This window comes from Monodon monoceros, unplaced genomic scaffold (genome assembly GCF_005190385.1).
Source record: "Monodon monoceros isolate NGI ecotype Baffin Bay Population unplaced genomic scaffold, NGI_Narwhal_1 Super_Scaffold_11, whole genome shotgun sequence".
NCBI classification, from domain to species: Eukaryota; Metazoa; Chordata; class Mammalia; order Artiodactyla; family Monodontidae; genus Monodon; species Monodon monoceros.
The window spans coordinates 47,262,067-47,277,305 of NW_021703767.1; the positions used below are offsets into that span (position 1 = coordinate 47,262,067).

A 15,239-nucleotide genomic window follows, 5' to 3' on the forward strand; every position below is an offset into this window, starting at 1 on the left:
AGACTTGTTTTGAGCTCCTGAACAAAATCTAGAAGAAGGGGCCCTTCCTAACCCACTGTTTCCAGAAATACTCTTTTCTTACCAAATAAGAAGCTTCCAGGGTATAATTTGTTCATATATTTATCCAATACCCTTCTTGGCCTGGTGACATACCTACTAACTATAGCTAGGTGTTTTTCCAGGTGCTAGGGATAAAGTTGGTAGCAAAACTGACCTTCAAGGAGTTTACAGTCTAGTAGACAGATGATAAACAAGCAGTTAATGTATAATTTAATGTCATGTAGCAATGCATGGTATTAAGGAAAGTAAAGCAGGTAAGTATCTCCAGGAGCTTATAGCCCACAGTGACTTCCTGTAAAGTTTTTGGGAGGGTTTTTTTGGTTTTTTACGTGGGCCTCTCACTGTTGTGGCCTCTCCCGTTGCGGAGCACAGACTCCGGACACGCAGGCTCAGCGGCCATGGCTCAGGGGCCCAGCCGCTCTGTGGCATGTGGGATCCTTCCGGACTGGGGCACGAACCCGTGTCCCCTGCATCAGCAGGCGGACTCCCAACCACTGCGCCACCAGGGAAGCCCAGGGAGGGTTGTTTTAAAGGCACTGATTCACTGAGTTTTGAAAAGGAACCTACTAGCTGGGAGGTCTAGGGAATGCAGAATGCTTGTAGTTGGAAGACGCTATGAAGAGGTCACTTGTCAAGTTAGTGGATCAGACGTAAATGGCTTTAACTATAACTGTAGAGCATACACTCTTTGCAGGGCACCTCTCAGCTTTTAGGCAGAGAGTGAACTTTGCCGTCCAGAGGACCTTTAAGTACATTTATTATTTGTTTTCTTTGTCCTCCCTTTATCACCTCCCTTCCATTGTAGCCTGGTTGAACTGTATTGATTTTCACCTCCCTCCTTTCCCTTTGTCTTCTTACTGCTTGTACTTATTAACAAGAACTTTGAACCTTTCTACTTTCTTTTTTTTAAAATGGGTTTTATATCCAAATTAACACCTACAGTACCAAGGCTTCTTCTGGGGCTTCTGTTCTCATCTCTTCCTACCATTAATTTAAGGAGAAACCAAAGGCTGTAGCCCAAGAATGCAGGGGGCCCTGGCTCTGCCTCTGAGTAGCTCTGTGTCTCTGAGGTAAGTCACACTGTAGACATCAGTTTCTTCTGCAGGGTGAGGCATTTGGATCAGATGGCCTCCAAGGCCTCTTCCAGCTATAAAGTTCTGTGGACATTTCCTGTCAGGTCTGTGTCCGTGTGTGTGTACACTCTCTGGGGCCTGGGGCATCCCACTGTCCATAAAGAACTTACCAAGGCACTTCTCAAACTCACATCTGTGGGACTGAGTGTTTGCTCTTCTGACAAAATATACACTCTTACTGATAATGACTGTGCGCTAGGCTAGAATCAGTAGTTATCATGAACAGAAACAAGGTGTTTGCACTTCTACCTGTCCCAATGATAGCTACACTTACCTACTTACTCTTGTACATACCTCCTGACCCATCCCCCCACACACAAATGTATCATTTCCAAAGCTAGTCATTAAAAAATTATAATTGTATCTTTAAGAGTTAATCTTATTTTGGAACCGGTAGGGCATAGGAATGTGAGGATGGTCAGACTGGAGAAAAAATGCTGCTAATGTTTTATCCTCTGTTCTTGGGCTCAGAATGAAAACTGCTGCTGTCCTATCTAATCTGCTAAATTAGAATCTCATGGAACAAGCATGAAAAGGGAGTCCTTCTCCCATACCTGAAAAAGAACCAAGCAACTTTCCTTGGAGAGCCTTCCCACTTTTACTTGCCCAGCTTTCCCAGTCGGAGGTAATGTTAATGCAGAAGGCGGCCAGGGAGAGAAAATCTCAACTCTGTTTTTAAGAAGAGGAATATAGGAGGTTTTAGAACGGTGTTGGTGATGATCTGCTAGGAATTAGTGTACCTCACACTCAAAGTAGAAACTGACTGGCCAGAGGAATTTCTAAGATTCTTTGCAGCACACATTAAACATAAGAGTTTGAGCTGGTGGCCCTAGTGATGGCAAAGGCAGCCATAGAAATATTTCTTTGAAAGTTTGTGATGCTTGCTGAATATGCAGAGTCTCTTCATCTTTAAATCCTTATTTAAACATAATTTACAGAAACGAAATCAGGTTATATTGAAGCTAAATTCACAGTCAAATGCAAATTAACTAAACTCTAAAAATCATTTAAAATTAATGATATGCCCAAGAGGATAAGGTGTGTTAGATTTTTCAAAGATAATGACTGGCTGTGTGGGTAACAGATCTCAGTTCTTGAAGCAGGTTGAGACCAATATTGCTTTACATCCTTTGATTATTACTTTACAATATCCAGTCTTTTATAAACAGTTCTCTTCCGGCCCCGCTTCCTTTTTCCCTTTAATAGGAGGCTGTATTTTTTTTTTTTTCTCTACTCACCTTGTAAAAGCATTCACTTTGCCCTGAAGCACTAGATATAGACAGAACATGACCTAAGAACAATTAATGGAATTTTGTTCTTCTCCCCCATTTTCACTTTTTTTACCTCAAAATCCATTTATTATCAAAGGCACTTTTTTGGAGGGGAAGAGGTAGCAGAGAACCCTAAAGCAAAGTTCATAGCATTTTGAGAAGGCAGATTAATGGGAATTGCAAGTGGACTTGAAAATTGAGAAGCTCTAAGCTTACTTGTATTTTCATATTGATTGTTACTATAGACTTCATCACAACATTAGGAAAATACCACAAAAATACCAGGGCTTAATGGGTAAGGTTAATCACCATAGAAAGGTAAATGAATTTATTAATTATAAAATTAATATGTGCTTTATCTGGAGATGTAAAAATTCACATTCATTCAATCCAAAACATTTTTTCCATCATGTAAGTTATCCCAAGCACTAAGAAATGCTCACTAAGAGAGGCCACTGTGAGATAATGTATCCACGATAAATCTTTTTTTAACTTTCAATTTTAAAAGGGGTTTTAATGGGTGATTGTTCTTTGAACTATGCTTTAAAGTTAATAAATGGAAAAAAGTGTGGACTGTTGAAGTGTGTCACTTAAAATTTTGTTTTAAAATTGATGCTTGCCTGTTTTACAAAAATAAAATGCAGACTCTGGGAAACAGCTGTTAGGGCTTTGATAGAGGTTATGATTTTCAACAGTTGAGCTATAGTTTATGGTACAGATGGTACTTTGGGTATAGCTGAAACAATAATTGATGGTTTCTATTTCCCTCCTCCTCTATTAGATTCAAAAGACTGGAATACCTTTTTCCCTAGATAGGAATTTTTTCCGTTTCCAATTACAGCCTATATCAAATAAACAATTTTTCTATTGCATATTCTGTACTTCTCCACAGTAACCTGGGTGTTGCCCCCTCTTCTCATTATGGTAGGCTTCCCTATATTTGAAATAATAATTTTGAGGAAATGCTACTTCTCAGTACTAACCTGCAGTTTATAAAGCCTATCTTCAGGCCAAGTAACATATAATTTTTCTTTTAGAATACTAAAACCAAAGCCTTGCATTGCTTCAAACAAAATTAGCAAATAAAACTCCTGTGAAGCAAAAATGGCAGGCCCTAATGTCATATACTTTAAAAAACTCAACCACAGGAATTACTAGAAATACAGATATATCCCGAATTTTGAGCAGGTAAAAAACTATGTTTCAAATGATAAGTAAAACACAGGGACTATTTTAAAAGGGAAATAATTCTTTCACACATTTTTTTTCTTAAGTTTGTTTTACAACATATGTTCAGACCAAATAAAGTTTGAGTGATAAATCATTTTTTCATCTCCTATTCCAGGGTTTTAAATTTGACATAGCATATTTTGTTTTTAATTCCTCTGCTGATTTTTATTCTGAAAAGTAAAGTAAAATATGTAGATTTTCGGCATCTGCCAATGGTTCAATTATCATACTATAAGGGTTCATTTATAGCAATAGTCTATCCAGGGTTTAGATGTAACGAATTATGGATCAAAACACCACTGATTAATAAAATTCTTCTATAGGCTTTACCTTTTAAATTAGTATTTCTACATAATAAGCTATTGTCCAACATGTTACTATAGAGGAACTAGCTTTATCTTTAATTTGCATTGCAGTTTGTCATTTACCCACTGACTGGAGTTGAATTAAAAAGTTAGAACTCAAAACTGTGAGTTACTTTCTAGTACTAATTAACATTTGCTTTTAAGACAGAATAGCGTTTGTAGGATTTTTTGAAGCTTAAAAAGTGCTTTACTTTTTAAGTTAGATTCATCGTAATTACAAGATGTATTCCTAACAGGGGTTTTCTAGTTTTTTATATGAAGATTTACAAAAGAGGGAGGGCATTGCGGGGCGGGGGGACAAATCCACTACCTTGTGGTAGTGTTTCGCACTGTGCTCTTATAAGACTTAAAGGAGTTTGAGCCCTAGGAGAGGTAAGATCAGGAGATAGAGTTGTTGCAGTACAATATACTCTCCCCACCCTTTCCCCAAAGATTTCTCAATACAGGCAGGATACCATGTATAGCTTACTTGGAAGGCGTCTGTAATATATAGTCATCCCTCACCTCTCTACATTTAAAATTAAATCCCAAATCTGTTTTCTCTATCGGAGAAAACTTTTCAAGTTTTGTGTGAGTTGGGAAAGGTTTTGAACCTAGAGTTCATTGGACGCGCTTTTCGAAACCTGTGCAGTTCGTGATGCTGATAACTTTAAAAGCCACCTACAGACTGCCTAGCTCTCAAACAGCAATCCCCTTGCTGGAGCTGAGCGGCTCTCCCGGGCTTACCTGAGTCGCCTGCGCTGGGGCCGGGCGGGGGCCGGGCGGGGGCCGCAGTCTCGCGGCGCTGCGAGCGGGCTGTGCGCGCTCCAGGAGTCGCCCGAACAATGCGAGCGGGGCGCCGAGCGCGCCCGGCCTATGGGCGTTACGTCACTGCGCTGCCTTATAAGGCGCTCCGCGTGTGCGGCGCGGGCGGCGGGGGCGCCCGGTGACAGCCAGATCCGCGGCGGCGGCGCTGCATCGCGCCCCGGCTCCGCCGACGCTCGGACCGTGTGAACACACAGTCGGTCCCGGCTCCCCGCGGAGGTGAATGGGCGGCGGGCCGGGGACGCTGGCGCCCTCCTGCCGGGCTAATCGAGTCATTGGGGGTCAGGGTTGATCCGCTTGTTACTTTTCTCCCTCTGGGGCTCTAAAGCTTCTGTTATTGCTTGGGATTCTTAAATACACATCATGTTATTCTTATTTATACTTTAGTAAATACGTTTTTGTTACATTTGTTTTTTGGTTGCTGGGGAAGAAGGCGGCAGAGGGAAGCCAGAAGTCTGTCTCTTTTTTTTTTTTTTTTTTTTTTGGAGACATCTCCAGGAGTGATTTAGACTTCAAACCTTCTCTTTCCTCTTTGTAAAGAGTAGGGGTCCTCAGAGGATAGTATTTTATTTCCTGATGATGTAACTACAAAACAATTCTTCAAGTGGTGATGGGAAGGCCAGATGAAATCTTACTTTTTTCAGTGTTTTTCCTGAGAGAACCTCCTTGTTCCTCATTTCTGCATGCCTGTGTTTTAACGAAAGTAGTTAAAACTAATCAGTTTATATGGCAGGGAAAATATTTATTAAAGAAATTTAATGTTTTGTGCGGTACTTTCAAGACAAAGTATAAAAATAGAACTTTAGAATCAGTTTTAATTCATCTATTCTTTTCTACCAGCACACAAAATAAAAAAGACCTGAGAAGAAAAAAGAAACTGACGAAATATGACTGAATTAAGCCTGTTACCCTTTACTAGGGGACAGATTTACTTGTATAAATACTTTTTTTTGTAAATGAGAATTAGCCTCCTAATTGCTTTGCACAGCAATAAGAAGTAATCTCTAAAGTCCTAGCCAACTATATGAATCTGCTAAGTAAATTAAAGACGTGTCTGCCTCATTTGTGAGTTTCAAATAAACTGAGTAGTTTAAATAACTTGAGTCTATTTAATTTTTAAAATTACATTAAAATAGGATTGCTTCCTATTATAATGTACATGTCTGTAGAATTATTGTTTCCATATGTTTTGTCAAACAGAAATAATGAAAATAGTCTGCCTGTTTCTTTTCTTTAGTGTGGAGTAGAGAAAGACTGGTTGCAGAGAATTTATAGTTAGCAAAAATGGCATGGAGAAAAGATGCAGGGCACAAAAATAAACATGTATCATCTTTAATAAACTGTGGGCTCACTTTAACAGTTCTTCTAGATCACTCTACCTGTCTACTGAGATGCGTATTAAACTAACCCCTGCTTTTTGTATATACCGTTTTAAGAGAGGTGAATGATTATACTCTTCAGCTGAACTTAAGTTGTTTTAATATTTGATTTGCAGTTTCGTATTAACATTTTAGATGTTGGTTTGTTAAATACACTTATGAAGTGTATTTAAATATTTTTAGTCTCCTATGCTTGCCTTGTACTGATTAAATATCCTTTGAGATTTTTATACTAGCTTTGATTTATTACAAGTGAGATAAAATGACTGTTATGAAAGTTGCATGAAGCATAAACACCTGAATCTCAGCTCCAAACTGGTAACAAAGTACCTCTACCCAAAGCTAGCATTTTTGTAGCTTGTTCTGCCTCCTTTCCCCTCTGATGGATACAGAGGCTTCCTAACATTTGACACTACCGTTTATTTCTTTCTTATACTTTTGTACTCATGCTTTGCATTTATGTTCATGCTTTTTCCCAGTTTCCCTGTAAAATATGTCAGTATTATTTCCTCCTTTTCTTTAGCTGAAGTAACTGAAGACTAGAGAAATTAAATGGCTAAAAGACTTGTCTAGGGTTCTCGAAGCAAGAGAAAAGAAGATTAGTACTCCTACCTCCGAGTTCCTTGCCTGTGCTCTTACTCGCTGAAGCACTGGCCTCTGAAACAGCTATGACTCAGCGTTCCAGCTGAGGTCATGGTATGTGGCCACTCTCTTCAGGAATCAATAATAACTCTCATTTGTTGAGCTTTTAGTTCATACCAGTCACTGTGCTTAATGCTCTACATGCACTCCATCATTTAATCTGCGTAACACATTTTGAGGTGGTTTTATCCATACTTTTCAGATGATGAAACACATTTGGAAGGGTAAAATTGCTTGACCAAGGTCACACTGCTGGTAAAGTAATGAAAGCAAAAAATTGAACCAGTGTTATTATATATACAGCCTTAGTCTTGTCTTCTGTTAAGGATTTGCTCAGAATCTCTCAGAGGTGTTGCTAGTAAAGAAATATTCTGATTTAACTGAGAAGTTTGTGTCTTTATTTTTCAGACTGATGTTGAACTAGAACTAAAACTCACACTCTTCGTAGGCCACACACCAGAGCCACCCTGACTGTGTGCCGAATAACCCTAGGGAGTGTTGTTTACATTGGAGACATTGTGGATTTGTATATTTACTAAGATAGTTTTCTTGAGGATGTTGGCAACATGTTCTAATAAAGATAGAATATTATAAAAATTTTCCAACAGATGAAAGTCAAAGGTCTTGAAGAAGTGGAATCTTTATCTAACTGACACAAGGGCACCCTGGGTCTTGTATTGAACACTCCAGCCAGCCATTGGCATTGTGCTCCACTGGCCACATGAGTAGATTTTTATCTCCTTTCCTTTTCCTGTCAACATTCTCTTTGCAATGCAATTTTTGTTCTCTTAGCTTCTGACATATATTTATTATGAAAAGAATAGAGTTATGACCATTGTGCCTCAGTCTTGGCTGAAAAAGTTTTACTTCCCTTTTTACTGAAAATTTTACTATCCAGTTGCTATATGACTCTTCTCATTTTATAATCAGGAATCTCCTACAAATAAGTATACCTGCAAATAAAAGTCCTTTCTACAATTAGTAAGCTGAATTTATGATCTAAATCAGCAATATTTTTAAGTTATCATTTGGAAATGGCACAAAGGAATTTTTCTACCAAGCTAATTGCTTTCTAATGCAGAAGAAGGGTTTGTAGGTGACAAGGCTGGAAACTAGGATGTATCCATTTGATTGAATGGTATGAGGTCTCTTTTGTTAGATAGCCCAAAACTGTTGAATATCTGCAGTTTCCCATGGTTTAAGCTATTGCCAGGAGGTTATTACAATGGCCACAGCAGCCAATGTTAGTAGTAGTGTCCACAATTATTTAACTGTTTTAAAATAACATTAATGTGTTACTAAGCATGTCAGAGCCAGTTTCTCTTTGTGAAGTGACTGCTTTTATTTTCTTTCTTGTCCTGTCTCCCTGCCTTTGTTTCTTCTTGTGACTGGTAAAGCCTTTTGGTCATCTGAATAAGTGCCAGAGAAGCAGTATTCATAATTAGCTGAACCTTTTCTAGAGCCGCCCACAATTTTCACTATTGGTTCTTTCATCAGGTAAGTGGCAGTGTGCACTGCTCTCTGGAAGCCCTGCTGCAAGCTTTGGGACGGCAACACTCACTTGGCATGTGACATGTTTGCTCCTTTGCCTCTAAAAGAGTATATGTGGAAACACTATAACATGCAAAGAAAAACAGCAATTCTTATTATGGGCGTGGTGCTGTTATGAGAAGCTGAACAGAGGGGGGATATAGATCCAGGATGGCATGGGGAGAGGCAGAATGCTGTGGTCCTTCATTGCATCAGCCAGTAGTTGGATTGGCCAGTGTGAGCCTTTGGTGCTAAGATATTCCTCCTGACAGAACATTCTAACATCTCATGCACAGACTTCTTGAAAAACGGCTTTGCCTCTGAGCATTGGGCAAGCCTGCTGTAGATGTGGAACTGATCACTTCTCTGCTTCTACACAATTTTGGAGGAAGGCTAAAGAGACTGAGCACCACAGGTGGGCAACTGTGGAACATAGAACCAAAAGGAAAGTCTGAGGGTGAAAGCAGCTTCTCTCCATGCCAGGGACAATCAGTTTTCTAACCTACCTCTTCCTTTTACTCTTCTTTCTGTTCCCCAGGTGATGTCTGCCTCGCTCTGTACACATAAATGCCTGCATGAAATATACCACATCCCCAGGCAGCACAGCACTTACACTGTGCACCGAGAGCTTAACCAGCAGTTAATGGGCTGTAGTGAATTTGAATTTACATACAGACTGTCTCACTCTTACCTGCAGCCCAGATCTCCTGTCCCAGGCCTCCACAGTCCTTGACGTTTCCAGAGGCTCCTCAACTATTCCTATTCTTACTTTAGCAGACTTTGATTTTATAAAGGTACCAATCCCCTTGAGAGTTAACTTGGGCTGATAGCAACAGTGTCAGTGGTAATGTTAGGGAATGGGAAGCCCTTTATTAACATTAAAATGAATGCTATTTTGTGGCTTTAAAAATTAACTTAAAAATAGTTCAGTGCCCATGTCATAATTTGGAAAATGCAGAAAAGTCAAAAAGACATTTTACAACTAGTTCTACCACATGAATACTGCCAACTATTAACAATTCCATGTACTGTGTTTCCTTTTGGTCTTTTTCTAAGCATTTGTAAAGCATAATTGTTTTCGTACTTTGGGCCATAATTGTGTATTGTTTCTTTTTACCTTTTTATATTAATGTTCCTGGCTTTTCTGTAGATATCGGGTCATTTAAAAGCATATATTTGCATATTTTCCCTAGAAATGGTGGTCATAAAGCCAACCACTGACATCACCATGGTTTTTCTTTAACAAATGAAACAAGGAAGTCCATATTTAATGGAGACTCTTCTGTTGATCAGAGACCTCCTATTCTTGGTTTACGTGGGATGCTATGAGTTGACTATGGGACTCTAGTGAGCATGCCAGTAGGTGAGCAGAATGACTTGGGGAGAATGAAGGATTGATAATATGACATCACCATAAGATTATTAAATGAGAAGCAGGAAAAGCCTGCTATTTAGGTCCAGTCCATTTGCTTATTTATTCCTGCAAACATTTTGTGTTTCCTTGGTAACTAATAATAGTTTTGTGAAATTGTTGAACTCACAAGTATTGCTGCAAGAGTAAAAAAAAAAATCCTTGAGTCACAGAAATTAGATGGAAGAGACATATTAGGTCATCTTCTTTGTCCCTTGCCAGTACAGATTGTTCTTAATACTTTGTTCAATCCATTTTTTTAAAGGGACCTTGTAAACTAGTTGATACTCCATGTCTTTTTTAAGTAATGCGTTTTAAAAGAAACTACTCTGACAGTTTTTTCTGTATAGTTGTGGAGCTTGATTTCAGGCTAAATATAAAGGAGGAAGACCTATGGGTTCAAAGTACAATTGGGGACTTCCGTGGTGGCGCAGTGGTTAAGAATCCACTTGCCAATGCAGTCGACACGGGTTTGATCCCTGGTCTGGGAAGATCCCACAAGCTGCGGAGCAACTAAGCCCATGCGCCACAACTACTGAGCCTGCACTCTAGAGCCTGCGAGCCACAACTGCTGAAGCCCATGTGCCTAGAGCCCGTGCTCTGCAACAAGAGAAGCCACAGCAATGAGAAGCCCGCGCACCACAACGAAGAGTAGCCCCCGCTCACCGCCACTAGAGAAAGCCTGCGAGCAGTAACAAAGACCCAACGCAGCCAAAAATAAAATAAATAAAGTACAATTGAACAGGTTTTTTAGTTGGAAGTCATTGGGACAGTTTAGGATGTTATTGGAATAGTTGGCCAACTAAGGGTGAAACAGATGGGTGAGTTGAATTTATATTTTCTTTTATCATTGGAAACTCAAATATAACAATGCATGAGGATAAACTGTTAATCATATAAACTCATTGAAATGGATCTAGAAGGCCTAAGGAAATAAAGCATTTAGGAAGTAAAAAAAAAAAAAGTGAGAGTAAAATGGTTCATTCTAAGGTTATTTTTATGAAAGAGACATTTTATGCTCTTCCCTCCTGTCCCTGATTCTGCTTTGTCCATTATTTATAGTTGATTATTACTTGATGTGAAGGTGGCTTCTAGTTGTAAAATCCTTTCCCTCAGTCAGGCAACTTGTTCAAAACCCCAGAAAGACAGAATAAAACTATCTCACAGAGCAGTCAGTGATGGTTTTATAGACTAAATGCTTCACTTCCCTACATTATGGCTAAAGATGTCTCCACTGGGAAAAATGACGAACAAATTAAGAAATAAGAAATGTGCTTTGAGTTTTATTACGAAGGATAATCATTTTATAAAATCACATTTTATAGTGTAAAAGGCCTTAAAAACCATCTACGCTCCTTATTACCACTCTTTGTTCTCCCTTTTTAAGTAGATGAGATAATTGGATCTTGGAGAGGTTAAAAGGACTTGCCCCAAGGTCAAACAGTAAATTGCTGGTCCAGCCACTATGTTTTATGGGTCTGCATGTCTCTGCTGGGAAACTTGAAAAATCAAAAATGGTTAATTAAGCAATGTGATTACAACTGTCAAAAAGAATGTGTCTGAAATCCTAATTAATATTAGTGTAACGTACCTAGGTTTATACTAACTACGGAACTAATTTGGAATATTAATGAGCAAGTTATCCACTTTATGGATTAAAAATGCAATATTTTTATTTCATTTCTTTTATTTTTAAAAATTTATTTATCTTTTTTTTTTTTTTTTTCGCTGCGTTGGGTCTTAGTTGCTATGCGCGGGCTTTCATTTTAGTTGCAGTGAGCTGGGGCTACTCTTTGTTGCGGTGCGCAGACCTCTCATTAAGGTGGCTTCTCTTGTTGCAGAGTACGGGCTCTAGGTGTGCGGGCTTCAGTAGTTGTGGCACATGGGCTCAGTAGTTGTGGCTCGCAGGCTCTAGAGCGCAGGCTCAGTAGTTGTGGTGCACAGGCTTAGTTGCTCCGTGGCATGTGGGATCTTCCCGGACCAGGGCTCAAACCCATGTCCCCTGCATTGGCAGGCAGATTCTTAACCACTGCAACACCAGGGAAGCCCTGTTGCATTTCTTTTAAATTAAAGATCTCGTAATCAACTCAAGCCACCAAGGTTGGTAATGGGTTGACAACTCTGGTCAAAAATTTAATGGAGAGAGCTGAGCTTTTAATATTAATTCTGTCACTTAACAACATTGTCTTGCATGCTTGCCAATTGGTTATTCTGTATATGAGAAATCCTTTTATAATTTATGCCACTAGGCATCCAATTTATATCATAAAATACAGGTTCAGGTTCGGGAGCGAGGTCAAAAGTCTTGTGTTCACCCTTAAATTGAAATATCTCTCGAGTAAGAATTTCACTGTTCTTCTGGGAGTTGGTGCATACACAGTCAAGTTGTCATTAGTCAGAGCTGAAGAGCTCCAGCGATTTGTTACTTCCTCAACAAGTCCATTCCATTCCGAACTAAAAATTGGCTTCCTCTGACTTCCACTGACATTCCTGATCTTTCTGTGAAGCCATACTGAACAAATACATTGCTCTAACATGACAGTTTTTTAAATATTTGAAGACAGTTTGTCCTCAGTCATCAGCTGTTCCTATTTGATATAATTTGAGTCCTTTCACACCCTGTGTCTAATGGTTTGGTGCTCAGAATGAACAAGTTACTTCCAAGTATAGTTACTTCCCCTTTATAGACTTACAGACTCTCTCTGTATGTGTGTGTGTGAGTGTGTGTGTGTAAACCTTAATTTTTCTTAGCATTTTAGGCAACCACATCAAACTACTGTGTCATTGAGCTTACTGATCACCAGCCTCCTAATGAACAACCACACACCTAAGTATTTTCATCATGCACTGCTCCCGTGATAATCTGGGTTAATCACTTCTATCCTATGTTGGTTTTGTTTATATTATCTTTGTTATAATAACAACAATAATATATAACACATTTATTGTTTAATGGATGCCATGAACTGTATGCTTTACATATAATATCAACTTTGATCCACATAATGACCCTGTGGGATAGATAACTGAGGAACAGAGAGGTGAAGTAACCTGTGAAAGATCACAGAGGAAGTGAAGAGTGGCACCAGGGTTTGAATTGCAGACTGACTTCAGCAACCTCTGGTAGAAATCACACTCAGTGTCTTGTAGTAAAATTTGGTCTTGGGGGTAAACAGTACTAAGCCTGGAGTCATAGAACTTTGTATCTCTCCTATCTGCCACCTACTTCATTATGCTTGCACCATGGGATAGTAGAGTGAGAATGGATCTTGGAGATCACCTGGTCAGCTTCCCTCATCTTATAACTGAATAACTGAAACTGAAACTCAGGCTGTGCAGTAGCCTGTTCAGGGACACGCAGATGGGGCAGAGCTCAGGCCAGTGTGTGATGCCTTTTCTGCTGCAGAACTCTGAAGTGTTTCTGCTTTGTACAGTTTCTTCTCTCTCTTTTCTCTTCTCTTCCCTCCCTTCCCTCTTCTCTTTCCTCCTTCTTGTCTTCTCCCCTTCTCTAATTATTTATGTCACTATAAGCATCAAAACAACAGTAACAGTAATAGAAATCATATTGAAAGGATCACTTAAAAATCCTACCATACTGTGTTTTAAACTGTTTTCATTTATTGCCAACTTCTGAATCTGTATGTTCTTTAATCTTTTCAGATTATGACATAGATTTAAGAATCCTATCAAATATCTTCTTAAAATCCCTCTGACTTAAGTTTCATGGTCCAAAGAAGATTTAAGGAGTGGGAAGAGAAGGGAAAAGAATTGCTGTCATTTATTGAGAGCCTAATATGTGGTGATTATTCTGCCCAGCCCTCTACCTTGATCTTTCAAGCCTCCTTCCCTCTCTGTGAGATTCTATATGAGGACAAGCACAATGTCCTGCACATAGTGGGCATTCCACAAACCTGCTGAATGAGGAAATGACTGCAAAGAAGTGCTTTGGATCCAGCAAGAAAAAGAGATGATGATCATGTACACACTACTCCCACTCATTGACTGTTAGCTTTTGGTCCATTTTATGTGCCATTTATTTCATATCCATGGAGACAAGTATGTGTGCAGGATAGTGTGTGCAGGATATTTGCAGTGATAGATTTTGGCCTTGTACTTTTAAATCAACATGATACTGATTAAGTCTTGATGTGGAAACTATTCTTTCTTCCATTTAATCAAGTTTCTGTAATTTCCTTGATCACAAATATGATTTGCTAGGGAAATTTCCCCATGGGAGTGTACTTAATCGTGCAAGTAGGGAAAAGTCTGTCATGATAGTGCTCTGACAGCCTGAGGACTTGAGGAGTAAAAACTGCAGGGGCAGAGTTTCTTCCTAACACTTGCCTCTTGGCAAAACATAACTTAAAATAGAGCTGGTTTCTTTTTAAATATAATCAGTCTAATGAAGACTGATCCAGTTTAGTTCTGAAACACATAGAATCAATTTTCAGTTACCATGAATGGCTCCTGCCCTAGTGATGCCAGAATGTCCATGTTCCAGCTCACTTATTCACACTGAGAATCTGGAGAGTCGTCACTGGTGTCGACTCTGAGTGACCTCAAATTTGGACTCTGAGATTTATCTCCAAGTGCTGATATACTCTGATAAGATTGACAGAAATGATAAGTTTATAATAAGATTGCTTATTTGTCTCATTACTAGTCTATGCCACTTATTCTATAAAATTTTCAAAACCTATGAATAGCTCAATTATATTTCATTACCTTATCTTTCAATACAAAAATTCAAAGTTCTTTGCTAAATGCAAGTATTTAAAATTAGCACGGGACTTCCCTGGTGGTGCAGTGGTTAAGAATCCACCTGCCAGTGCAGGGGACACGGGTTCGATCCCTGGTCCAGGAAGAAGATCCCACATGCCACGGAGCATCTAAGCCCGTGCGCCACAACTACTGAGCCTGTGCTCTAGAGCCTGCAAGCCACAACTACTGAGCCTGTGCACCACAACTACTAAAGCCTGCACACCTAGAGCCCATGCTCCGGAACAAGAGAAGCCACCTCAATGAGAAGCCCGCACACCACAATGAAGAGTAGCCCCTGCTTACTGCAACTAGAGAAAGCCCACGTGCAGCAACGAAAACCCAACGCAAAGATAAAATAAATAAATAAATAAATGATTTTTAAATAAATAAATAAAATAAAATTAGCATGAGTTCATGAACTTACATTGGCATTTCATTTCCTCTTTTTAGTATATCAGTAGACTCAAAATATGAAAATGGCTGAGGTGTTGCCTCACCTCTGATAGGTGCTGACTGACTTTTGGTTAAAATTAGACTCTTTCCATCCATCCATCCATCCTCTAACTATGGCTGTTGTTTGCTGAAACCTTGTGGAACATATGTCTAACTCTCTTCCTCTTTCTTCCCTCCTTTTTGCTCATAACCACACATAC

General features: G+C 39.3%; 2 protein-coding genes across 4 annotated transcripts in view; one reads left to right on the forward strand and one right to left on the reverse strand.

Annotated features, from left to right (window-relative positions):
- FILIP1L (filamin A interacting protein 1 like) overlaps positions 1-4,912 on the reverse strand; it is a 31,266-nt gene extending 26,354 nt beyond the window's left edge. The window contains exon 1 of the mRNA XM_029215233.1: positions 4,786-4,912. The gene's annotated coding sequence lies outside the window, so the exon portion shown is untranslated. The remainder of the gene's footprint in view (positions 1-4,785) is intronic.
- The window catches only part of CMSS1 (cms1 ribosomal small subunit homolog), a 381,357-nt gene that overhangs the window by 51,931 nt on the left and 314,187 nt on the right, over positions 1-15,239 (forward strand). The gene's annotated exons all lie outside the window — the stretch shown is intronic.